General features: G+C 42.3%; 1 protein-coding gene across 4 annotated transcripts in view; it reads right to left on the bottom strand.

Annotated features, from left to right (window-relative positions):
* EXTL3 (exostosin like glycosyltransferase 3) overlaps positions 1-27816 on the bottom strand; it is a 127581-nt gene that overhangs the window by 73196 nt on the left and 26569 nt on the right. For 2 of the 4 annotated variants that reach the window (XM_079925781.1, XM_079925786.1), the window contains exon 2: positions 27354-27460. The exons of 1 other annotated variant lie outside the window; for it this stretch is intronic. The gene's annotated coding sequence lies outside the window, so the exon portion shown is untranslated. Of the gene's footprint in view, positions 1-27353; positions 27497-27816 lie in introns of those variants that run through there. One more of the 4 variants, XM_079925785.1, reaches the window with a different exon arrangement.

The raw sequence follows: 27816 nt of genomic DNA on the forward strand, positions 1-27816 counted from the left end.
CATGGCTCACGGACCCAGCCGCTCCGCGGCATGTGGGATCTTCCCGGACCGGGGCACGAACCCGCGTCCCCTGCATCGGCAGGCGGACTCTCAACCACTGCGCCACCAGGGAAGCCCCTGAATGACAGTTTTTAGAGCAAGATCAAATGAAGTTTTCATCAGTCTACAGTTAAATGAGAAAAGCCAAGGCAAGTTAGTGAGTTTTTAATAAAGCTAAATTTATTCAATTGAAAAGATTGTCCTTTGAGATTATGTCCTTTCCCTTTTCTTGTGCTAACATGTGTTTTTATGAAATGATGATAATGGTAAATGGCAGTTTTTTCTTTATCTTCCTTATATGACGAAATACTGAAACATACCTATTTTGCTCCCTACCACTATCAGTTATTTTTTATTTTACTAGTCCGTTAAATCCAAAAGTCAACTGACTACCAGTCTGTCTAAATATCCCCCTTCATGGCATTTTAAAGTATAAGCCCACACAGACACACTCAAAAAAAATGTTTGTGGGGGCTTCCCTGGTGGCGCAGTGGTTGGGAGTCCGCTTGCCGATGCAGGGGACACGGGTTCGTGCCCTGGTCCGGGAAGATCCCATGTGCCGCAGAGCAGCTGGGCCCGTAAGCCATGGCCGCTGAGCCTGCGCGTCCAGAGCCTGTGCTCCACAACGGGAGAGGCCACAACAGTGAGAGGCCCCTGTACCAAAAAAAAAAAAAAAAAAACTGTTTGTGGAAAGACTCCTGTGTTGGCAGACCTCCAAAACGTCCCCAATGATCCCTGCCCCTGGTATTCACACCCTTGTGGTCCCCTCCCACTCTATACCAGGGATGGTGTGTGTGACCAAGAGAACACAGGAAAAGTGATGACGTGTCGCTCCTGAGATTAAGTTATACAAGGCTTTTCAGCTTTCACCATGGTTTGTCTCTTTCTTCCATCCCTCACTCTGGAAGAAGCCAGCTGCCATGTCATGAGCAACACTACAGAGAGGTCCTTGTGATAGGGAATTGAGGCTTCCTGCCCAAAGCCAGGTGAGTAAAACTGGGAGCAGACCACCCCAGCTCCAGCCAAGCCTCTGGATGACTGCAGCCTAATGGAAGACCCTGAGCCAGAACGGCCCAGCTAAGCTGCTGCTGAATTCCTGACCTACAGACATTGAGATATAATAAACAGTTGTGTTTTAAATGACAAAGTGTGAGGTAATGTGTTATGGAACAATAAATAACTAATGCAACTCCTTTATCCTTTTTCAGCTACAAGATGAACAGCTCTCTAGCCCCAACACAGTGCCAAAACTGCTTAACATGTATTCATGCCTACATTGGGAGAGAGGATTAGTGAGGTCTTGTGATCTCTATTACTCTGGCTTTAGTTTGCTTACATCGACTTTTTCCTTCTCCGTTGCTTTTTCTACTTTTCTCATATTGACCTAAGTACTCAGTAAACTGAAGAATCCATCTCTAGCAAGGCAATCAATTCTACAAGTCTGTAGGCTTAGTTAAAGGAATCATCCTATGTAAATATGGTATTTTATAATATTTTAGAAATCTGGTAAATTTCTATTGACAGAATCCCTCACCCTGGCTGTCAGATCTTCACAAGCCCATCGTCATCGCAACAGATGAGCATGTCTCATATTCACAGAGAAAGCAGAAACAACAGACATAATCTCTTTTAAATTCCGTCTTCCCACTTTTAAACCTATCTATAAATATTGGGGTGAAAAATTATTATTTTAGCAGCTGATGTCAGAGCTCCTCTTAGGGATAGAAAATGCCTTATTGAGGAAACTACCTTGATATGAATGCCTGAAGTTTTGTTTGTTTGTTTGTTTTGCGGTACGAGGGCCTCTCACTGTTGTGGCCTCTCCCGTTGCGGAGCAACAGGCTCCAGACGCGCAGGCTCAGCGGCCATGGCTCACGGGCCCAGCCGCTCCGTGGCATATGGGATCTTCCCAGACCGGGGCACGAACCCATGTCCCCTGCATCGGCAGGCGGACTCTCAACCACTGCGCCACCAGGGAAGCCCAATGCTTGAAGTATGAAAGAAGAAAGCTAGACTTACAATAAAACTGAAGAAAAGAGAGAGCTAAACAGAGCTTTACATTAAAAAAAAGAAAGAAAAAAAAAAAGACCAAGGAGATGAGGACTGAAAGAGAGCAAAAAGGAGAGGAAATGGGAGGGGGATAAGGAGAAATGGGGCTCAAACAACAACGTGGGAGGTAAAAGCTTGGGGAGAGAGCTCCAGGGACAGCAGAGATGAAAGTAGGTTTAAAATAGAAATATCTATTATTGGACTTTACATTGTTTGTGTTGCTAAGGACATAAAACCCCCTAAGCCTTCAGTAATATCTGACACATGCACAAATGACTTAGGTGAGTGATTTGGAGAGAAATCCAGGAAAAAAAGATCGGGGGCGGGTCCGAGTTCTACAACTGGGTCAGCATGGAACCAAGGAATAAGAACAAGGGAATTGAGTTACAAGTGACATGAAGAATTTAGTGGAGAAGAATTTAGTGGAAGCAGAAACGCAAAAGCCAAAGGAACCATAAAATCAGCTCCCAGGAATTAACAGAAATCTTGGAGCAGGCATTGAACTCCCCAATGGATGTGGGATGGGGACAAGCTAACTTCAACACTTAAATCTCAAAAGAGAATGCTACTTTAGCTGACATCTGGGTACATATTCACGGATGCTCCTCTCATCTGTTCTGGCTTTTGACAAAGAAGCCCCAAAGTGGCACTACTTTTATTTTATTTTTTTTTTTTTTTTTTTTTGAGGTATGCAGGCCTCTCACTGTTGTGGCCTCTCCCATTGCGGAGCACAGGCTCCGGACGCGCAGGCTCAGCGGCCATGGCTCACGGGCCCAGCCGCTCCGCGGCATGTGGGATCTTCCCGGACCGGGCACCAACCTGTGCCCCCTGCATCGGCAGGCGGACTCTCAACCACTGCGCCACCAGGGAAGCCCTCTACTTTTAACCTAGACCTTTCTTCTGAGCTCTTAAGCCAAACTGCCCACTAGACATCTTGTCCTAGGTATTGCACAAACCCAGCCTTCCAAACCAAAGTCATAGAGACTATTAACAAAATGACCATTTTCTCTGTCTTCGCCAATTCTTTTTCTTCCTAGTAACCATTTTCATCATTTTTTTTTTTTTTTTTGGCTGTGCTGCAGAGCTCATGGGGTCTTACTTCCTCAATGAGGGATGGAACCCGTGCCCCCTGCAGTGGAAATATGGAGTCCTAACCACTGGACCGCCAGGGAATTCCCCCATTTTCATCATTAATATCAACTGTTATCCTCCTGTCTCCCTTGTCCACTGTGTCCAACTGGCTATCAGAGTTTGATATCCAGAATCCTATGGCCACCTCTCAGTCCTGCTCCATCCCTCATGACCCCAGGCCTTTAGAGCCACATGGGCCTGGGTTTAAATATTAACTATGCCATAAACTTACCAAGACTATTCTTGGCCAAGTTCCTTAACCTCTCTGACCTCAGGTTTTTGTGATAATTAAATGCAAAATGGCCAGCACACAGCTGGAGTTCAACAAAGATTCTCCTGCATCCCCTTCCTTCGGGTCTTCATCATCACCTGGTCTAATGCAACGTCCACCTCATTGTTCTCTTCTGCCCTTTCTCCTCCAAGATGCCCTACAGTTAAATTCTCTAGAAAATAATATGATGCTATCATCTCTTTCCTTTAATATCTTCAACGTTTCTTTTTTCATATGGAACAAAGTCCAACTGCCTTCCTGTCCCTTCTCCCCCATCCTGGTTACTCTAAAATATTGAGTCTTCACCAGCTACATCATATACATATTGGCTTACATCTCCACACATGCTGACCCCTCTGGTTGTAATTCCCTTCCCACACCAAGTTGTTCTGTCCAACTGGCAAGCTTCTTCATCCCCTCAAGAACTTTTTCAAAAGCTGTCAACACGACAACGAAAACTCAGGCAACAAAAGCCAAAATAAACAAGCTAAAAAGCTTCTGCATAGCAAAGGAATCAATAAGTTGAAAAGCCAACCTACAGATTAGGAGAAAATATTTTCAAACCACATATCTGATAAGGGTTAATATAAAAGATATATAAAGAACTCCTAAAACTCAGTGGCAAAAAACAAACTACCCAAATAAAAAATGGGAAAAAACCTAAACAGACATTTTTCCAAAGACGACATACAAACAGTCAACAAGTCCAAGAAAGGTGCTCAACATCACTAATCATCAGGGAAATGCATATCAAAACCACGAGATGTCCCCTCACACGTGTTAGGATGGCTACCATCAAAAGACAAGCAATGACAAAATGTTGCCAAAGATGTTGCCAATAACAAAAGACAAGCAATAACAAAATGTTGCCAAAGGGAACCTTTGTGCACTGCTGGTGAGAATGTAAATTCATCCAGCCGTATGGAAAACAATATGGAGGTTCTTCAAAACACTAAAAACAGAACCATCCTATTCTGGGTATACACCCAAAGGAAGTGAAATTAGTACCTCAAAGAGATACCTGCACTCCCATGTTCACTGCAGCATTATTCACAATAGCCAAGATATGGAAACAACCTAATTGTCCATCGATGGATACACACAATGGAATATTATTCAGCCTTTAAGAAGATGAAACTCCTGCCATTTGTGACAACATGGATGAACCCAGAGGACATTATGTGAAATGAAATAATCTAGATGTGGGAAGATAAAAACTGCAATGATCTCACTTAGATGTGAAATCTAAAGACGTCGAATACATACAAGCAGAGAGTAAAATGGTGGTTTCCAGAGGTGTGGAGGTGGGGCAAACAAGGAGATGTTGGCCAAAGGGTACAAAGTTGCCATCATGTAGGATGAAGAAGTCTAGAGATCCAGTGTACAGCAGGATGACTGTAGTCAGTAATACTGTATTGAATACTGGAAATTTGCTAAGAGGTTAGATTTCACCACAATACAAGGTTAACTATTCTGGGGCAAGGAAACGGTATGTTAATTAGCTTGACTATCATAACCATTTCAGTATGTACATGCATACAAAAGCATGTTGTACCCCTTAAACATACACAATTTTAATTTAAATTTTAAAAAATTTAAAAGCTGTCACTTAAAGGGTGACACCTATCTTAACTGGTTCAGATTTTTTTTAAAAAAACTACTGTCTATGCCTACATACACATACAAACACACATAAAGGGAAAAGAGAAAATGATAAAACAAGTGCAGATGTGATAAAATGTTAAAAATTGGTGAACCTGGAGAAGAATCATTTGGAACTTAAAAAAAGGTGCAAAGCTATATAATTCTGACTTTTATGTAAGTTTGAAATTATTTCAAAAGAAAAACAAAGCATGATGCAATCTAACCATGAGGTAACAAACAAACCAACCCATGCTGAGGAACGTTTTACCAGACAACTGACCTATAATCTAAAAATGTCAGTATCAGGCTTCCCTGGTGGCACAGTGGTTGGGAGTCCGCCTGCCGATGCAGGGGACACGGGTTCGTGCCCCCGTCCAGGAGGATCCCGCGTGCCACGAAGCGGCTGGGCCCGTGGGCCGTGGCCGCTGGGCCTGCACGTCCGGAGCTTGTGCTCCGTGACGGAAGAGGCCACGGCAGTGAGAGGCCCATGTACGGCACACACACAAAAAAATGTCAGTATCATGAAAAAAAGAAAGGAAGGAAGGAGGGGAAGGCTGAGGAAATGTTCTAGATTAAAGGAGACTAAACAAATATGACGAGTAAACATAACATGTAACCCTGAGTTGGATGTTAGATTGAAAAAAATTTGCTATAAAATACATTATTGGAACAAGTGGTGAAATTAGAAAATGGACTCTTTACTATATAATAGCATTATAGCAATATTAAACTTCCCGAATCTGAAAACTGCACTGTGGTTACCTAAGAGAAGGTCCTTGTTCTTAAGAGATACATCCTGAGGTATTTAGGGGCAAAGGATGATGATGTCTGTAACTTTAAAATGTTTCAGCAAAATTAATAGTAACAATAATAGTGTGTGTGTGTGCACGCATGTGTGTGTGTGTCACTAGAGAAAGACCAAATACAGCAAAACGTTAACAACTGGTGAATCCGAGTTAATGTTTACCATTCTTGCAACTTCTCTGTACATTTGAAATTTTTTCAAAATAAAAAGTTTTTTAAAAAGCTATCAGTTAAGTGAAACCTTTTCCCACTCTCTCAGATAGAATTAATGCCTCCTCTAAGCCGCTGTGGTTTTATTTTTACCCTAAAATGCTCACATTGGGTTGTAATTATTTGTTTAAGCATTTGTCTTATTCTATTAGATTGAGAGCTTCTTGAGGCAGGAACTTAAATTGCCTTTTGGAATTTAATCATGGGAGGAGTATTCTAATTCAAGGCAATTTTATGTTGCTGTCATGGTATTACTGGAGTACTTTGATGCTACGGTTTGGGCTCACAGCGAAACATGGCTGGACATTCTTGAGATGAGAACTAGAACAGAAAATGAACCTTTGGTTCAGAGCAAAGCACAGTGCTGGAGTTAATCTGATCAATGTACCTGTTCTGTCCCTGTATGGACCCTTCTGCAGGCACAGCTGGGAAGCCCACCACTGGTTCCCAGACGGGCACACAAAGCCACTACAGGAGGAAAAGGTCTTATGAAAGCTGGAGCCGACTGCCCTTGATGCCTGGAATACAACCCCCGGCATTTCTGTCTTATCGCTCCTGACACACGTATCACAGGAGGGCAGCCCCATCCTCAGTGGACCAGAGGTCTGATTATAAAACTCATGAGTTAAGAGATCAAATGGTTGGAAAATGAAGGATAAACCATGCTATTCCCATCTCCCCAGTTTGTTTTGGTCAAGAACATAGAAACTTCCTGTCTACAGTATTGAGGAGACACCTTCTATTCTTTGCCCACTTCCCTTATTTATTCCTCCTCCAGGAAGAAAAAAATTACTTCTGTGATTGATAAGACTAGGTACAGGGTCATTACACACTCACTGCCCGTGCTCCTGCTGAGTTTCTCTCTCGGAGCTGTCTATCCCACAGGCCATATACTTTCTTCTCTGTTCATGCAGTAGCGGTAAAGCAGTTTCCTGTGACTTAGCCTATGTCTAGGGGGGAAGTTCAGTTCACGCAGGAAGAAATGAGATTCCTGTTTTGTCCTTGGGTCCCAGCTACATCCTCCAGACCAGCTTAAGCAGCAAAGAAGGTGGTATTTGAATCCCAGTCTGTTTCCTCTGTCATCTGGTTCAGGACTCAGAAAAGAAAAGGACATGAAGGCCCTCTCAGAATCCCAACAGAAGATCAAATTCTTCTAATCTTTGGATCTCAGTGCCTCTCGTGGCTTGTTCTATGATGAATCTTCAATAAATTTTTGTTGTCTTAAACTCAAACAGTGTGACACACATGGGCCCATAGCTGCTCACAGCTATAATCGGGGTGGTGGTTGTTTTTTTAAAACTGTACAAAGTGATTTTTGAAGCTTTTCTAGATTGGCTGCAGGCTCTGAGGCTACAAGGAAGCAGGCTTTGGTTAGCAGAGGGGAGAGAGCTGTGTCATTACGCTTTGCTAGGGTTGCGATACCAGAGACTGACATCCCAGGGGAGCTGTCAAACAGCTTGACAGTTCTAGCAAGAAGGCGGTAGAAACACAATTTTAGCAATAATAATCCAACAGCTTTGAAATGTTCCTTTACCCTTGAAATGCCTTGTGTTGCTGAAAGTCTATTCATTACTGATCATTCATCTGTAGCAAGTCATCTCTTTATGGCTCTGTACACGGAAGTGATAGCACTGAGAGAATACTGGCAGAGAAACAAAGGCTCCTAGGCACAGTGGGAGAGTCAGAAAGGTGACAGTAAACAGCAGCTGGAAGAGGTGGGAGATTAAAAAAAAAAATAGAAAAGGGGGAAGCTACAAGAAAATCATCTTACCCAAGGGGGCTTTGGTTTTTAAAGGGGACACCATGGCCCATAGACATTTTTACTGGGACCATCATGACTGGTGCTTCCATCTTCTTTGGACCCTTCCTCTTTTCTCATCCGCGAATTTCCTTCCTTAATCATCCCCTTGCTCTCCAGGATGTCCAACCTCTCCCTGTCTCTGCCACATCCTTCACCTCAACCTACAAACATGCCCAAGGTCCTTACATCCCCAGAAACCTCAAAACCTACCCTGCAGCCCTCGTCCCCCTTGTCTTCTCATCCCAGCCTGTTCCACTGCCACCCAAAGCGTGGCCTGCAGACCAGCAGCAACAGCCCCGGGTGGGAGCACGTCGGAAATGCAATTCTCAGACCCACCCCTGACCTACTGATTCAAAACCTCTGTGCGTGAGGGGGTCCAAGGTCTGTGCTGTGACACGCGCCGCGAGTGATTCTGAGGCACACCCGAGAAGCACCATCTTGGATTGCCTACCTCTGTCGCTTTCATGTTTGACTCCCCAAGGCTCTGGCTTGGCCTCTTTTCTCCTTGAGCTTCATCCCTTCCCTAAGTGATCTCAGCCACCCAAAGGCTGACTTGGTTATTTGTCTGTTTAAACACAGGTGTGAGTAAATCTGAGGGTCCCCCATCCTTGGCCTCTTCTCTGAGCCCCCAGAATGGCTGGTAGCTTTCTGGAACTTTCTGCCAAAAGGGTGCACAGTTTTCTAAACTCAGGATGTCTAAAATGAACCCAATATCTGCTCCTACACCCACTTTATACTGATTTTAATAATCTGGGCTGTAGGGCAGCTCTGCCCCCAACACGGTCATTTCGACTCTCCTCTCACCCCCTTCCGGTCAGTTTCGTGTACAGAGAGTTCTATGTCCACCAGCGCCCCAGTGCGGGCCCTGTCAGCTCTCATCTTTCCTAATCAGTTCATCCTTCAGCGGCCACCTCGTAACCTCCTTGGTTAAATCCCTTTAATGAATCCCCATTGTTCAGACGCTAACTTCTAAGCCCCTTAACTGGCCTCACCTTCTATTTCCCATCCATCTCCCTTCCATAAATTCACAACAGATATTTCAGTAATACCGAATCACCTCCAGTTCTTGGAATGGCCCGTGCAGCTTCACAACTATGTATCCCAGCACATCCTGGCACCTGATTCTGACACCTTCTGCATAACTTCCCACCTCGGCTCGTCTTCCTGGCCAGCTTCTATTCATCCTTCCAAAGCTCACTCAGATGTCGATTCCTCTGTGAAGTCTTCCTTACTCTATGGAGTACTCACTCTTGTCTGTCTCTTTTATAAGACTGCAATATCTTGATGTCCAGGAGCCTGCCATATGTGCCTCTGTATAGCCAGCACCACGCATAGGCCCCGACCCCTGGGGGGTTTCATAAAATTCCCTCACTCAACAAAAACGTACTGAATACACATTATGTGAGGAACATTGTGGGTACAATAAGCAAGACAAAAAATACCTCTGCCCTCCCAGAATTTACCCTCTAATGAGGAAACTAACAAGTAGGCAGATAATCTTAACACTGTACTCAATTCCATGAGAGGGAAAAGCTTAGGGAGTTACATGAGGGAACACCTAATTCAGTTTGGGGGTAATCTTCTGGTGCTTTTGGTAATATATGCAGAGTCTTCGGACTCTGCAAGGAAAAATTGTTACGTGTTTTTTTTTTTAAAGAACATCAACAGCAAATTGTTGTTATTACCAATAACAGGCATATTTGTCCCTCCTAAATAATTCTCCCTCCCTCTACTTAATTCTGAAAAGAAAAAAATGTGAAAATAACTCTGTCCCCGGTAGCTGCTACACAGGTAAGCAGGAGGCCCTGGAAGACTTTGCTTTTAAACAGATCTGAGGAAGCAGTAAGTCCTTTGGCTGCTGAAAGTAACAATAAGGGTGCTTAATCACTGTCTACCTTAAACGAGCTTCTTGAATCTTCAGGAGCTCTGTCAGCCTACAGAGGTAAGAAAATGCTAAAACGCAGAACCACAATACGAAAGTTACCTGCAGAGGTCTCTTCCCCTCATCCATTTCACATCCTTTGGACCACAAGAAGTAGAACTTGTGTTTCAACCATTCAGCAAACTAGGTTTTCCTGTCCTACACTTTTCAGAGAGGAACATCAGTTCTGATCTTCTTCAATGCACTATGAAAGGACACCGAGGTATGACACATGCCACTTGTGGGTGAGCCTGCCTTCTTCAAACTGATGAAAACACATGAAAGGACATGTGACTAAACTGAGCAAGGCTTATATCCACCATACACTGACAAAAATATCTGCTTAAAGGAAGAATGTGATCTGTACCATTTGGGAGTTCTCTAGGGTTATGATTTGTTGCCTTTCTAGCTTTTTGCTCAATTTCAAGATATATTCATCACTAGCAAGCAACTTAACTGCAAACATCCTAGGTCAGCCGTTCTCAAACTTAAGTAAGCATCAGAGTCACCCAGAAGGGTTGTTATAATGCAGATTTCTGGGTCCCACCCTTAGAGTTTCTGATTCAGTAGGTTTGGGGTGGGACTGAGATTTTCTAGTTCTAACAAATTCCCAGGGGATGCTGCTGCGGCTGACCCAGGAACCACACTTTGAGAACTGGTAAAGTCAGGAGTATAAGTGCTATACCTGACAATCGTTACCGCCCGGAGAGAATAATCTGATCTGCCTTAAGAAGACCATATGGTGGGACTTCCCTGGTGACCCAGTGCGTAAGACTCCGCACTCCCAATGCAGGGGGCCTGGGTTCAATCCCTGGTCAGGGAACTAGATCCCACGTGCGTGCTGCAACTAAGAGTTCACATGCCACAACTAAAAGATGCCGTAACTAAACGTGCCGCAAAGAAGATCCTGTGTGATCACACACGAGCCTGCCTTCTTAGTCACACATGATTCTGGGTGTCTCTGAGAGGGTCTTTTTTTAAAAATATTTATTTATTTATTTATTTGGCTGTGCTGGGTCTTAGTTGCAGCATGCAGGATCTACGTTGTGGCATGTGGGGGTCTTTAGTTGTGGCATGAGGGATCTAGTGCCCTGACCAGGGAATGGAACCTGGGCCCCCTGCACTGGGAGCACGGAATCTTAGCCACTGGACCACCAGGGAAGTCCCCTGGGCCTTTTTGAAGGAGATTCACATTTAAATCAACAGACTGAGTAAAGCAGATTGACCTCCCTAATGTGGGTGGGCCTCATACAATCAGGTGAAGATCTGAATAGAACAAAAAGGCTGAGTCAGAGGGAACTCTTTCTGCCTATTTATCTGGGACATCAGTCTTTTCCCCACCTTTGGACGCAAACTGAAACACTGGCTCTTTTTGGGTCTCAAACCTGCCAGCTTTTGGGAGAGAACTTAACACCATCAGTTCTCCTGGTTCTCAGGCTTTTGGACTCAGACTGGAATTAAATCATCAGCTCTCCTGGGTCTCTGGCTTGATGACTGAAGATCTTGGGACTTCTCAGCTTCTACAACTGCATGAGCCAATTCCTTATAATAAATATCTTTCCATATATATATATAAACACACACTCAGACACACACACATACCCTATTGGTTCTGTTTCTCTGGAGACTCCTAATACAGCACTGGACAAAAATCTCTTTCTAACTCACTTCTTTTCTTCTTTAATTTATACTTCATTAAAAATCAGCACTATTCCTAGCAACCTCTACCAAGGTCCCTTTAAAGGATGTCTGTAACTTGACATTTTGGTAGAGGTGATTCAGATTCAATGATTCACCGGTGATTTCAGCCTTATTGTGCTGACAGCCCTGGAAGTGATGTCAGGTTTGAGACTTGCTGGAAGGGAAACACATGCTCATTTATTACCCATTGTAATGTTGAATTTTCTCTATTACTATCAGAGAATAAAGACGTTAGAGGTGATACCAGAAGCAGAAACAGCACCCACAGTCTCTATGATTTGCGAGAATCTTCTTTCATTTCTGTCCTTTGTCTTGAATCTTCTATGTGTCCTCTACAAAAATGACAGGGTTTTCTCCTCTTCGTTGCCCGCTAACTTTGTACAACACACACATTCCTTCTCAAACTTCTGAAAGCTTGTAGATGTACTTTTGAAAGTCAAGAGGCGATGGAGGACAAATCAGTTAATAAGAGTAACTTGGAGAGAAGCATATGATAAGCAGGGAAGAGCAGACAAGCTCTACGACATTAACACTCCACTGCACTTTAAGTACTGATGTAGGTAACTACTTTAACAACTACGCCATAAAAAAGAATGTCCCAATGCCTTGATGCTTAACGCAATTGGAATAAAGTTAGCTTCCCTTATAGTTGGTGCAGTGCAAGTCAAATTGCTATGCAGAGTAAGAGAGCTACCATAGAGGGCTTCAGGGACTCTGCTTCTTCTGGAGCGAGCAGGGCTACAGTATAGGTTACCAGTACCTAGGAGATATTTGCCTATCTGCCAGGCCCAGGGACATTTGTATATTAGTCATGATATAGGGAATACTATTGGAGTTGGCTTGAGGAGATCCAGATGATTTGAATCTGGGTCAAAATAATAATAATATTAATGGTACCTTCCATTTAATGGGCAATGATAATTACCGTAATAGTTAACAACTCTAGGAAGAAGATAATTTTAAGTGACCTACCCAAACTCACAGAGCTAACAACTAGCAGAGCTGGGATCTGACCCCAAGTGCTTCTGATTCCAAAGCACATGCGCGTAACCACAATACACTTTTTTTTTTTTTTGCGGTACGCAGGCCTCTCACTGTTGTAGCCTCTCCCGTTGCGGAGCACAGGCTCCGGTCGTGCAGGCTCAGCGGCCATGGCTCACGGGCCCAGCCGTGAGGGATGTGGGATCCTCCCGGACTGGGGCACGAACCCGTGTCCCCCGCATCGGCAGGCGGACTCTCAACCACTGCGCCACCAGGGAAGCCCCACAATACACTTTTGCCTTTCAAAGTGCTAGGGATGACCAACCTTTAAGGAAATACCAGCAAGCAAATAAAAAAATTAATAGATAGGTAGAGAGATCCCATTAGGCCTGGGGTAGCAATCTAATTAGGATGGTAACCACTTGCCCAGGAAGCCAAGAGTCCCAGCATGGACCAGAAATATTCATGGTACCTTGTATGTAGAATAAGGGAGAAGCTGACAAGGACCCTTCTTTGACCAGACTTTGGTCCAGCTCCTCTGAGCTCTCCTCTTGATGAGACTGTGTCCTGGGCCTTCCATCCTTAGCCTGCTTAAGCTCAGTTCAGCAAGAATCGAGCCAAGCCAGCTTAGCAAGAATCCCACAACCCTTGGGATCTAACCAAGCTCCTCTTGGTATTTTCCATCCACTGATGCCACTCATCCTGTCCATCGGCTACAATCCTCCAGCTACCTCTGTTGTATTGAGAGTTGAGTTCAATCTCTCACCCCTGTTGCCACAGTCTTGACCTTATCGCATTAGTCTTGGATAAAGTCTTCTTTGCCTATTTGACTTGTCCAAAGCAATTTTTCTTTGACAGGGCCTAGGTAAACACTGGAAGAGCTCTCTCATCCTTGCAGTCCCAGAGTACCTGGTGATGAGTCAGCAAGCCTGCCATTATAGAGAGCTCCCTGGTCTTCAAGCCCAGGCTGCCAGGAGAAGTAACCAGAATGCATGATTGTGGGAACCTTTCTGTAAGCCAAGGAGATCAGCCAGAGAATAGGAGGCAGGAAGGGGCGGACCAGGCTACTGTTTTTCTTTTGTTTGTTTGTTTTTCACATCTTCTTTACCCATTCCTCTGTCAATGGACATTTAGGTTGCTTCCATGTTCTGGCTATTGTAACATATATACAATGGAATACTACTCAGTCATAAAAAAGAACAAAATAGCACCATTTGCAGCAACATGGATGGGCCTAGAGACTGTCATACTGAGTGAAGTAAGTCAGACAGAGAAAGACAAATATCATATGATATCACTTATATGTGGAATCTAAAAAAAGGGTACAAATGAACTTATCTATACAGGCTACAGTTCTGAGAAAGGAAAAAGCCTTCCAGTTTAAACTGGTGAGCTGAGTACAAGATCCTTCTCCTCTCCCATCCAAGGATATTGTATCCAAAATACAATATTCAGACCTGTAAAAACTCAAGCAGTTTACAACACTCATCCTATCTGAAAAAATACTTCAGGTGCTTGCTCACACAAAATGAAAAAAATCTGAGAGAGAATGACATGGGCTCCATGATACCACGGCAGGTGATTTCACGAACGAGGTGCTCAATGTTCTTCTGTGAGTGCTGGCCCTTTCTTTCTGCCCTGATGCTGGCTGCAAGATCAGCCACCAAAACTGGTCTCAGATTCTGGGCTTATTCCTTTCTTTCATCACTGAGACCCCACATAGATTTTTTGTCATACTTTTGGTGCCAGTGAACTATAGAACCCTAGTTATCCAGAAGGCTTTTTGGAAAACTGAAATTTTCTTGCTGATGCCTTAAAATCTCTGGTCCTTTTTCAGGGTTTATTATTTTCAAAATGGTTTTCAATATATTGGTCCCCTCTCTGGCCAGAGTAAATGATACAATGAACAAAATGCAAGTTGTTCCTCAACTCAGGACCCTGTATCATCATGGAAGGGGTCACCATTCCCCAGCATCAAAAATGTTTGCCCTGAAACCCAGAAGAACAATCAAGTGATATATACCTCAGGATCACAGCCACTTAGTGGCAGGATCTGGGTTAGGACCCCCATATTCTGACTCCCGGTGCTATGGAGTGAATGGTGCCCCTCCCAAATTCATATGCTGAAACTATAACTCCCCGTGTGACTGTATTTGGAGGTAGGGCTTTTAGGAGGTAATTTAGGTTACATGAGGTCATAAAAGTAGGGTCCTAATCCAATAGGGTTTGTGGCCTTATAAAAAGAGAATAAGAGGACTTCCGTGGCAGTCCAGTGGTTAAGGCTCCGCACTTCCAATGCAGGGGCCATGGGTTCGATCCCTGGTTGGGGAACTAAGATCCCACATGCTGCAGGGCCAAAAAAAAAAAAAAGAGAGAGAGAGAGAGAGAGGGAATACGAGAGAGACACCTCTCTCTCTCTCCAGGTCCACTCACTGAGGAAAGGCCACGTGAGCACACAATGAGAAGACAGTTGCCTGCAAGGCAGGAAGAAAGCTCTTACCAGAACTTAACAATGCCAGCATTCTAATAGCCAACTTCCAGTCTCCAGAATTGTGAGAAAATATATCTCTGTTGTTTAAGCTACCTAGGCACATTGCTATAGACTGAATGTTTGTGTCCCCTCCTAAAAGGCATACGCTGAAACCTAATCCCCATTGTGACTGCATTAGGTGGGGTCTTTGGGAGGTGATTAGGTCATGAGGGTGAGGCCCCCATGAATGGATTACTGACTTTATAGAAAGAGACCCCAAAAATGTCATGAAGAACCTAGGAGTAAGACAGGAATAAAGACACAGACCTACTGGAGAACGGACTTAAGGATATGGGGAGGGCGAAGGGTGAGCTGTGACAGGGCGAGAGAGAGTCATGGACATATACACACTAACAAACGTAAGGTAGATAGCCAGTGGGAAGCAGCCGCATGGCACAGGGATATCGGCTCGGTGCTTTGTGACCGCCTGGAGGGGTGGGATAGGGAGGGGGGAGGGAGGGAGACGCAAGAGGGAAGAGATATGGGAACATATGTATATGTATAACTGATTCACTTTGTTATGGGGCAGAAACTAACACACCATTGTAAAGCAATTATACCCCAATAAAGATGTTTAAAAAAAAAAAAAAGAGACCCCAGAAAGATCCCTTGTCCCCTTCTGCCATGAGATTACAGCATCAACGTGGAAGTGGGCTCTCAGAGACACTAAATCTCCCTTGATCTTGGACGTTCCAGCCTCAAGAACTATGAGAGATAAATGTCTGATGTTTATAAGCCGCAGTCTATGGTATTCTGTTATAGCACCTGAACAGACTGAGGCACTCAGCCAAATCCTGGTTCATTTCTCTTCGCTCATTCTCTCATCAACTGTTCATCAACTGCATCTTCACAAATGGTCATTCTATCACAGATGGAGGTGCTGACTATCCGACGTGAAAGTGTGCAGCTAGCTCCTTCTACAAAATAAACGCTCATATTTTGGCATTAAAGTCCTTCAGCTTACTTATTTGGCTTCTGCCTGTTTTGCAAGCATCCCTAGAAAAGCCCATATTCATAAATTTATAGCAGACTTAGGGAACTGACTCTTTTACTTCTTTTTTTTCCCCCAGAAACTCTATTTCCACCAAATTTCACCAAACTGTTTTCTTAGCTTCATGGTGAGCTGTTTTGCTAGCACTCAACAGAACATCTGTCATGATTTTATTTTTTGATTGAGGTATAATTCACATATAACATTGTATCTGTTTTAGGTACATATCTATCACATGCATAATGCATACTGTCAAACTCACTCTCCTGAAAATATCCATGGCTTAAACAAGAAGACAGATGCTATAAAATGTAATTTTACTTTTACTGAGTATCAGCTTTGAGAATCCATTTAAATGGATTTGTTGACAGTGCTAAGACAGACAACTGGGGAGACTTTAAAGATGGCGGAGGAGTAAGACGCGGAGATCACCTTCCTCCCCACAAATACATCAGAAATACAACTACACATGGAACAACTCCTACAGAACATCTACTGAACGCTGGCAGAAGACCTCAGACCTCCCAAAAGGCAAGTAACTCCCCACGTACTTGGGTAGGGCAAAAGAAAACAGAGACAAAAGAATAGGGATGGGACCTGCACCAGTGGGAGGGAGCTGTGAAGGAGGAAAGGTTTCCACACACTAGGAAGCCCCTTCGCGGGCTGAGACTGCGGGTGGCGGAGGGGGAAGCTTCAGAGCCACGGAGGACAGCACAGCCACAGGGGTGCGGAGGGCAAAGTGGGGAGATTCCCGCACAGAGGATCGGTGCCGACCGGCACTCAGCAGCCCGAGAGGCTTGTCTGCTCACCCGCCGGGGTGGGCGGGGCTGGGAGCTGAGGCTCCGGCTTCGGTCGGAGCGCAGGGAGAGGACTGGGGTTGGCGGCATGAACACAGCCTGTAGGGGGCTGGTGCGCCACGGCTAGCCGGGAGGGAGTCCGGGGAAAAGTCTGGACCTGCCGAAGTGGCAAGAGACTTTTTCTTCCCTCTTTGTTTCCTGGTGCGCGAGGAGAGGAGATTAAGAGCGCTGCTTAAAGGAGCTCCAGAGACAGGCGTGAGCCGCGGCTAAAAGCGCTGACCCCAGAGACGGACCTGAGACGCTAAGGCTGCTGCTGCCGCCACCAAGAAGCCTGTGTGCGAGCACAGGTCACTATCCACACCCCCTTCCGGGGAGTCTGTGCAGCCCGCCACTGCCAGGGTCCCGGGATTCAGGGACAACTTCCCCGGGAGAACGCACGGCGCGCCTCAGGCTGGTTCATTGTCACACCGGCCTCTGCCGCCACCGGCTCGCCCCACATTCCGTACCCCTACCTCCCCCCAGCCTGAGTGAGCCAGAGCCCCCGAATCAGCCGGTCCTTTAACCCCGTCCTGTCTGAGTGGGAACAGACGCCCTCAGGTGACCTACATGGAGAGACGGAGCCAATCCAAAGCTGAACCCCAGGAGCTGTGCGAACAGAGAAGAGAAAGGGAAATCTCTCCATGCAGACTCAGGAACAGCGGATTAAATCCTCAAAATCAACTTGATGCACCCTGCATCCCTGGAATACCTGAATAAACAATGAATCATCCCAAAATTGAGGCGGTGGACTTTGTGTGATTTTGTCTGTATAGTTTTGCTTTTACCATTTGGCCTAGGGTTTTGCCTGTCCTGTTTTTTTTTTAGTAGTTTTTAGCGCTTGTTATCATTGGTGGATTTGTTTTTTGGTTAGGTTGCTGTCTTCTTTCTTTTTTTTAATACTTTTTTTAATTTTTAATAATTTTTTTATTTTTTAATAACTTTATTTTATTTTATTTTATTAATTTATTTATTTCTCCCTTTTCTTCTGAGCCATGTGGCTGGCAGGGTCTTCATGCTCCAGCCGGATGTCAGCCCTGTGCCTCTGAGGTGGGAGAGCCGAGTTCAGGACAATTGGTCCACCAGAGACCTCCCAGCTCCACATAATATCAAATGGCGAAAGCTCTCCCAGAGATCTCCATCTCAATGCTAAGACCCAGCTCCATTCAATGACCAGCAAGCTTCAGTGCTGGACACCCTATGCCAAACAAGTAGCAAGACAGGAACACAACCCCACCCGTTAGCAGAGAGACTGCCTAAAATCATAATAAGGCCACAGACACCCCAAAACACACCGCCAGACATGGTCCTTCCCACCAGAAAGACAAGATCCAGCCTCATCCACCAGAACACAGGCACCAGTCCCCTCCACCAGGAAGCCTACACAACCCACTGAACCAACCTTAGCCACTGGGGGCAGACACCAAAAACAATGGGATTACAAACCTGCAGCCTGCGGAAAGGAGACCCCAAACACAGTAAGTTAAGCAAAATGAGAAGACAGAGAAGCACACAGCAGATGAAAGAGCAAGGTAAAAACCCACCAGACGAAATAAATGAAGAGGAAAGAGGCAGTCTACCTGAAAAAGAATTCAGAGTAATGATAGTAAAGATGATCCAAAATCTTGGAACCAGAATGGAGAAAATACAAGAAACGTTTAACAAGGACATAGAAGAACTAAAGAGCAAACAAACAATGATGAACAGCACAATAAATGAAATAAATATTCTCTAGAAGGAATCAATAGCAGAATAACTGAGGCAGAAGAACGGATAAGTGACCTGGAAGATAAAATAGTGGAAATAACTACTGCAATGCAGAATAAAGAAAAAAGAATGAAAAGAATTGAGGACAGTCTCAGAGACCTCTGGACAACATGAAACGCACCAACCTTCGAATTATAGGGGTCCCAGAAGAAGAAGAGGAAAAAAAAGGGACTGGGAAAATATTTGAAGAGATCGTAGTTGAAAACTTCCCTGATATGGGAAAGGAAATAGTCAATCAAGTCCAGGAAGCACAGAGAGTCCCCTGCGGGATAAATCCAAGGAGAAACACACCAAGACACATATTAATCAAACTATCAAAAATTAAATCCAAAGAAAAAATATTAAAAGCAACAAGGGAAAAACAACAGATAACATACAAGGGAATCCCCATAAGGTTAACAGCTGATCTTTCAGCAGAAACTCTGCAAGCCGGAAGGGAGAGGCAGGACATATTTAAAGTGATGAAAGGGAAAAACCTACAACTAAGATTACTCTACCCAGCGAGGATCTCATTCAGATTCGACAGAGAAATTAAAACCTTTACAGACAAGCAAAAGGTAAGAGAATTCAGCACGACCAAACCAGCTTTACAACAAATGCTGAAGGAACTTCTCCAGGCAGGAAACACAAGAGAAGGAAAAGACCTACAATAACAAACCCAAAACAATTAAGAAAATGGTAATAGGAACATACATATCAATAATTACCTTAAACATAAATGGATTAAATGCATCAACCAAAAGACACAGACTGTCTAAATGGTTACAAAAACAAGACCCATATATATGCTGTCTACAAGAGACCCACTTCAGACCTAGGGACACATACAGACTGAAAGTGAGGGGATGGAAAAAGATATTCAATGCAAATGGAAATCAAAAGAAAGCTGGAATAGCAATTCTCATATCAGAAAAAATAGACTTTAAAACAAAGACTATTACAGGAGACAAAGAAGGACACTACTTAATGATCAAGGGATCATTCCAAGAAGAAAATATAACAATTGTAAATATTTATGCACCCAACGTAGGAGCACCTCAATACATAAGGCAAATGCTAACAGCCATAAAAAGGGAAATCAACAGTAACACAATCATAATAGGGGACTTTAACACCCCACTTTCACCAATGGACAGATCATCCAAAATGAAAGTAAATAAGGAAACACAAGCTTTAAATGATATATTAAAAAAGATGGACTTAATTGATATTTATAGGACATTCCATCCAAAAACAACAGAATACACTTTCTTCTCAAGTGCTCATAGAACATTTTCCAGGATAGATCATATCTTGGGTCACAAATCAAGCCTTGGTAAATTTAAGAAAATTGAAATCGTATCAGGTATCTTTTCTGACCACAATGCTATGAGACTAGATATCAATAACAGGAAAAAAACCTGTAAAAAAATACAAACACATGAAGGCTAAACAATACACTACTAAATAGCCAAGAGATCACTGAAGAAATCAAAGAGGAAATCAAAAAGTACCTAGAAACAAATGACAATGAAAACACGATGACCCAAAACCTATGGGATGCAGCAAAAGCAGTTCTAAGAGGGAATTTATAGCAATACAATCCTACCTCAAGAAACAAGAAACATCTCAAATAAACAACCTAACCTTACACCTAAAGCAATTAGAGAAAGAAGAACCAAAAAAACCCCCCAAAGATAGCAGAAGGAAAGAAATCATAAAGATCAGATCAGAAATAAATGAAAAAAAAATGAAGGAAACGATAGCAAAGATCAATAAAACTAAAAGCTGGTTCTTTGAGAAGATAAACAAAATTGGTAAAGCACTAGCCAGACTCATCAAGAAAAAAAGGGAGAAGACTCAATAGAATTAGAAATGAAAAAGGAGAAGTAACAACGGACACTGCAGAAATACAAAGGATCATGAGAGATTACTACAAGCAACTATATTCCAATAAAATGGACCACCTGGAAGAAATGGACAAATTCTTAGAAAAGCACAACCTTCCGAGACTGAACCAGGAAGAAATGGAAAATATAAACAGACCAATCACAAGCACTGAAATTGAAACTGTGATTTAAAATCTTCCAACAAACAAAAGGCTAGGACCAGATGGCCTCACAGGCGAATTCTATCAAACATTTAGAGAAGCGCTAACACCTATCCTTCTCAAACTCTTCCAAAATATAGCAGAGGGAGGAACACTCCCAAACTCATTCTACGAGGCCACCATCACCCTGATACCAAAACCAGAAAAATATGTCACAAAGAAAACTACAGAACAATATCACTGATAAACATAGATGCAAAAATCCTCAACAAAATACTAGCAAACAGAATCCAGTAACACATTAAAAGGATCATACACCATGATCAAGTGGGGTTTATCCCAGGAATGCAAGGATTCTTCAGTATATGCAAATCAATCAATGTAATAAACCATATTAACAAAATGAAGGAGAAAAACCACATGATCATCTCAATAGATGCAGAAAAAGCTTTCGACAAAACTCAACACCCATTTATTATAAAAACCCTCCAGAAAGTAGGCATAGAGGGAACTTACCTCAACATAATAAAGGCCATATATGACACGCACAGCCAACATCATTCTCAATGGTGAAAAACTGAAACCATCTCCACTAAGATCAGGAACGAGCAAGGTTGTCCACTCTTCACCATTGTTATTCAACATAGTTTTGGAAGTTTTAGCCACAGCATTCAGAGAAGACAAAGAAATAAAAGGAATCCAAATGGGAAAAGAAGAAGTAAAGCAGTCACTGTTTGCAGATAACATGATACTATACACAGAGAATCCTAAAGAGGCTACCAGAAAACTACTAGAGCTAATCAATGAATATGGTAAAGTAGCAGGATACAAAATTAATGCATAGAAATCTCTTGCATTCCTATACACTAATAATGAAAAACCTAAAAGAGAAATTAAGGAAACACTCCCATTTACCACTGCAACAAAAAGAATAAAATACCTAGGAATAAACCTACCTAAGGAGACAAAGACCTGTATGCAGAAAACTATAAGACACTGATGAAAGAAATTAAAGAGGATACAAACAGATGTATACCATGTTCTTGGATTGGAAGAATCAACACTGTGAAAATGACTATACTACCCAAAGCAATCTACAGATTCAATGCAAGTCCTGTCAAACTACCAATGGCATTTTCCACAGAACTAGAGAAAAAATTTCACAATTTTTATGGAAACACAAAAGACCCCGAATAGCCAAAGCAGTCTTGAGGGAAAAAAACAGAGCTGCAGGAATCAGACACCCTGACTTCAGACTATACTACAAAGCTACAGTAATCAAGACAGTATGGTACTGGCACAAAAACAGAAAGATAGATCAATGGAACAGGATAGAAAGCCCAGAGATAAACTCATGCACATATGGTCACCTTATCTTTGATAAAGGAGGCGAGAATGTACAATGGAAAAAAGATACCCTCTTCAATAAGTGGTGCTGGGAAAACTGGACAGCTACATGTAAAAGAATGAAACTAGAACACTCCTTAATACCATACACAAAAATAAACTCAAAATGGATTAAAGACCTAAATGTAAGGCCAGACACTATGAAACTCTTAGAGGAAAACATAGGCAGAACACTCTCTGACATAAATCACAGCAAGATCCTTTTGACCCACCTCCTAGAGAAATGGAAATAAAAACAAAAATAAACAAATGGGACCTAATGAAACTTAAAAGCGTTTGCACAGCAAAGGAAAACATAAACAAGATGAAAAGACAACCCTCAGAATGGGAGAAAATATTTGCAAATAAAGCAACTGACAAAGGATTAATCTCCAAAATTTACAAGCAGCTCATGCAACTCAATATCAAAAAACAAACAACCCAATCCAAAATGGGCAGAAGACCTAAATACACATTTCTGCAAAGAAGATATACAGATGGCCAACAAACACATGAAAGGATGCTCAACATCACTAATCATTAGAGAAATGCAAATCAAAACTACAATGAGGTATCAACTCACACCAGTCAGAATGGCCATCATCAAAAAATCTACAAACAATAAATGCTGGAGAGGGTGTGGAGAGAAGGGAACTCTTGCACTGTTGGTGGGAATGTAAATTGATACAGCCACTATGGAGAACAGTATAGAGGTTCCTTAAAAAACTAAAAATAGAACTACCATAGGATTCAGCAATCCCACTACTGGGCATATACCCTGAGAAAACCATAATTCAAAAGGAGTCATGTACCACAATGTTCATTGCAGCTCTATTTACAATAGCCAGGACATGGAAGCAACCAAAGTGTCCATCGACAGATGAATGGATGAAGAAGATGTGGCACATATATACAATGGAATATGAGCCATAAAAAGAAACAAAATTGAGTTATTTGTAGTGAGGTGGATGGACCTAGAGTCTGTCATACAGAGTGAAGTAAGTCAGAAAGAGAAAAACAAATACCGTATGCTAACACATATATATGGAATCGAAAAAAAAAAAAAAGGTTGTGAAGAACCTAGGGGCAGGCCAGGAATAAAGACGCAGACGTAGAGAACGGACTTGAGGACTCGAGGAGGGGGAAGAGTAAGCTGGGATGAAGTGAGAGAGTGGCATGGACATATATACACTACCAAATGTAGAATAGATAGCTAGTGGGAAGCAGCCACATAGCACAGGGAGATCAGGTCGGTGCTCTGTGACCACCTAGAGGGGTGGGATAGGGAGGGTGGGAGGGAGACGCAAGAGGGAGGAGATATCGGGATATATGTATGTGTATAGCTGATTCACTTTGTTATAAAGCAGAAACTAACACACCATTGTAAAACAATTATACTCCAATAAATATGTTAAATAAAAAATAATAAGATAGATGACTGAGCTAACACCAGGTCAAGGACTCACTGTTATTTTATTTTTTTAAATTTATTTTATTTATTTATTTTTGGCTGCATTGGGTCTTCATTGCTGCCATCGGTTTTAGAGAATCAATTTCCAGATATTTAAGATAAATTCAACCATGTATCTGCTTGAGATCCTACCTGTGATGAACAAATTCTGCCTTTCCCCAGTATTCCTTCTTCCATGTCATAAAAGCAGAGGACACCTCTCACCCATCCTAATCTTACTAGCGAATGTTTCCCTAGGCACCAAACAGAAAGAGGATGGGAAAAACCAGTGCTGGTGCAGAGGCAACAAATGACTGTAAGGACAGAGTAAAGCGTGCTTGTGTAAGTCAGGAGGTTTCAACAGAACTGAAGGAGGCCTAGTAGAGTTGCAAACCGATAGAACATGAAAAATAATTTTTGATGACAGATCAATGTAGGATTTAGGGCTCAGAATGAGTTCAAAGAATTAACTGAGCTGTAACAAAATGCTTTCCATTCCCACCTACTTTTTATATGAACAAGATTCTTCTGCACGTTCATTGAGAAATAGAATTGATAGTGACCTTTGATCCATTCTAGCAAAGAGTAACAACCAAACCCAGATACATAAACTAACTGTGGTAAAAAGCCCATCACGCTCATTAAGGGATGTATATCCACTAAAATCTAACTTTATATTTACTAATTTGAAATACAGATTGCTGTTTATTTTAAATAATTTTTTAAATAAATTAATTTATTTTATTTATTTTTGGCTGTGTGGGGTCTTCATTGCTGCACGTGGGCTTTCTCTGTTTGCGGCGAGCTGGGGCTACTCTTCATTGTGGTGTGCAGGCTTCTCACTGCAGTGGCTTCTCTTGTTGCGGAGCACGGGCTCTAGGTGCATGGGCTTCAGTAGTTGTGGCATGTAGGCTCAGTAGTTGTGGCACATGGGCTTAGTTGCTCCACGGCATGGGGGGATCTTCCCAGACCAGGGCTGAAACCCATGTCCCCTGCATTGGCAGGCAGATTCTTAACCACTGCATCACCAGGGAAGCTCCTACAGATTGCTGATTGCTGTTTTGACCAGGTATATTACTAATAATTACAATGATAGCTCCATCAAAAGAAATTTCTCAATGGTCATAGGAAGTAAGGTTACAGGAAATAAAAATATATTAATATCAAGGTATTGTAATATGTATTGATATTAATATATTTTTATTTATTCATAAATAATAAGGTGACCAGTAAAAGATTTCAAGCATAAAAATATGCGTAAAAAAAGTCTCGGACTTCCCTGGTGGCACAGTGGTTAAGAATCCACCTGCCAGTGCAGGGGACACAGGTTCAAGCCCTGGTCCGGGAAGATCCCACATGCCGCGGAGCAACTAAGCTCGTGTGCCACAACTATTGAGCCCGTGTGCCGCAACTACTGAGCCCACGTGCCTAGAGCCCGTGCTCCGCAACAAGAGAAGCCACCACAACGAGAAGCCTGCGCACCACAATGAAGAGTAGTCCGCGCTCGATGCAACTAGAGAAAGCGCGCATGCAGCAATGAGGACCCAACACAGCCAAAAATGAAAATAAATAAATAAATTTATTAAGAAAAAAAAAAAGTTTCTGTGGGAAGTGGAATGGAAATTCAAATTCAGGGGAAAAAAGGAATGATATATTGAATAAAATGTATGATGTTTAAAGGAAAGCTTGTCCCTGTATTGTTTTAGTGGATGATGGTGGGTATCAAACACTATTAGATTCCTCTGTATACATTTAAAAGAATCGTGTAACAGTTCTGAATGTGTATGTCACACATACATATGTATGCACACATCTGGATATATACACACATAGTCAGCCTTCCATATCTTCAGATTTACATCTGTGGATTCAACCAACCGCAGACTGAAAATACACCAAAAAAAAGAAAAAAAATTCCAGAAAGCAAAACTTGAATTTGCTGCACACTGGCAACTATTTACATTGTATTTGCAACTATTTGCATAGTATTTACATTGTGTGAGGTATTATAAGTAATCTAGAGAGGATTTAAAGTATAAGGGGGGATGTGAATAGGTTATATGCAACTATGATACCATTTTATATAAGGGACTTGAGCATCTTTAGATTTTGGTATCTGCAGGGGAGTCCTGGAACCAATTTATATTTTATATGTATATATCATATATATATGATAATAAAGCCTCAACATGAATGTACTTTGTGGTGAGATTATGCAATTATATACAATAGCCAAAATTTATCATATCCTACACTTTAAATTGACAGATTTTTTTGTATGTTGAAAAAAAACAAGCAAATAGAGGGAAACCTGCCCCATTAAAATTGAAAGAAGAAGAAAAACTTGAAATGAAAAAACATAGGAATAGAGGGATATTTCCTTAGTATGATGGATAAATATCTTCTGTGTGTATAAGAGCTTAACATACACATGTACACATACATATGCATACATGTATAGTGAACAATTACTTTTTAAAGTCAATACTGACAATATACTGTAAATATATCCTTACAAACTATTTAAACTTGTAATACAATTTTAGATATAGACGTAATGTGTGAGGGTAAGCGTAATTTTACAAAATTCCTCTGGAGGATATATGCAAGCAAAAAATTGGAAGACCACTGGACACCAGTACAGGATAATACATATGGGGGCATCCAACATAGTAGAAACTGGGAGGAAAATTAGTACATTTTTGCTACTAGGATGTAGGTAGACTAAATTACAATGACGCAATGTTTACATGTGCAGTAGATATAAAAAGTTTAAAAGCAACTCTTTGTTCTCCCGCTTACTGTGGGGCAGGCAGGCACTGTCACACGTAGAGGAAAAGGAGTGACAGGACAGGCACCCAATTAGCCTGGCTGATGCCAAGGCATCACCAGATTGAATCTGGTAAAACGACTCTCAGATCCGGGAGAGAAGACCATGTGTAAGCAAGTAAACCTGCAGTAACACCTCAACTCAAGACTCATTGCATAATTACTTGAAACAAGACCTCATAATAGTTTTCCTTTGGCAGGGAGAAATCAGTTCAGTTGAACTCTAGCCAAGTATAGAAATCTTTTTATCATTAAGGTTTAATTGGCTTATTCTCCCAAATTACACTGGAAACAAATTTATTGTGCTCCTAGGGTACCATATTATGTTATTTATAAATGTGGATACTTCAAAAGCAATAAAATGTTTGGCCCTTGCTCTCAATAAAGTTGCCATCTAATTGGGGGGACAACATCCAAATTAAAACAACTGAAGAACAATTCAAAGTAACATGTAAACAGTATGTAATAATCCCCCAAGAGAAACAAGTACTCTCATACTTTCCCAGCAGAAGGATAAATTGGTACAAGCCCCTGGGGAAGGAATGTGGGCACTGAGATCAAAATTACAACTGCATACCTCCTTTGACCCAGTAATATGACTAATGGGAATTTATCCTTCCACCATACTTAAAAAGTAACATATATACAAAGTTACTCATTGCAGCATTATTCAAAATAACAAAAGATTGGAAAGAACTCAAATACCCTTGAACAGAGGACTGGTTAAATAAATTATGCTACATATATCCAATGGAAAATTTTGAAAGTATAAAAATGCATGAGGAAGCTTTCAATGCACAGATATTTTTCAAAGTCTCCAAGATAAGTGGAGGAAAAAAATCCCAGCAAGGCACAGAAAACGTGTATACAATGCATCATTTTGTTTTCAAGAAGGGGAAAATGGGAATACAGAATATATTTGTATTTGCTTTAATATTCATAAGTAAAGTCTGGATGAATACACACAAAAACTAAAAGCTGATTACCTGCAGTGAGTTATAGGAAGGTGAAAAGTGGCTGGAAGATCTCAGGGCAGGAGTAAGACTTGCCGTCTAAACTGCACAGGTATATTCTGAACCACGTGAATGTCTTCCTATTAACAATTAAGAAGAGAATAATGAAAAAACATCCCCCAACAAGGCGGAGCAGAATGAGGAGGAAGCTGGTTTCTGCAGGAATCCTTCTGGCCCTGGGTGGAGTTTCGACTTACGTTTTGGGCAGCTCTGCAAACAGCTGGGAAACTGAGAGAGCACAGAGCACACAGCTTATGCACAGGCCGCATTGCGCTGTTTGCGCAAGTGCCATCACGTCCCAGGGCTTCTGAGCCTCTGCCCAGCTGAAATGCCTCCCTGCCAGGTGCGTCTCCTTCACCACAGCCCAGAGCCCCCTCCTCCCCACCTCCGCTGCTGGTCAGGATGCTCATGACCCGCCATCCTCACCAGTTACCAG

The sequence above is a fragment of the Stenella coeruleoalba genome (assembly GCF_951394435.1).
Source record: "Stenella coeruleoalba genome assembly, chromosome: 7".
NCBI lineage: Eukaryota > Metazoa > Chordata > Mammalia > Artiodactyla > Delphinidae > Stenella > Stenella coeruleoalba.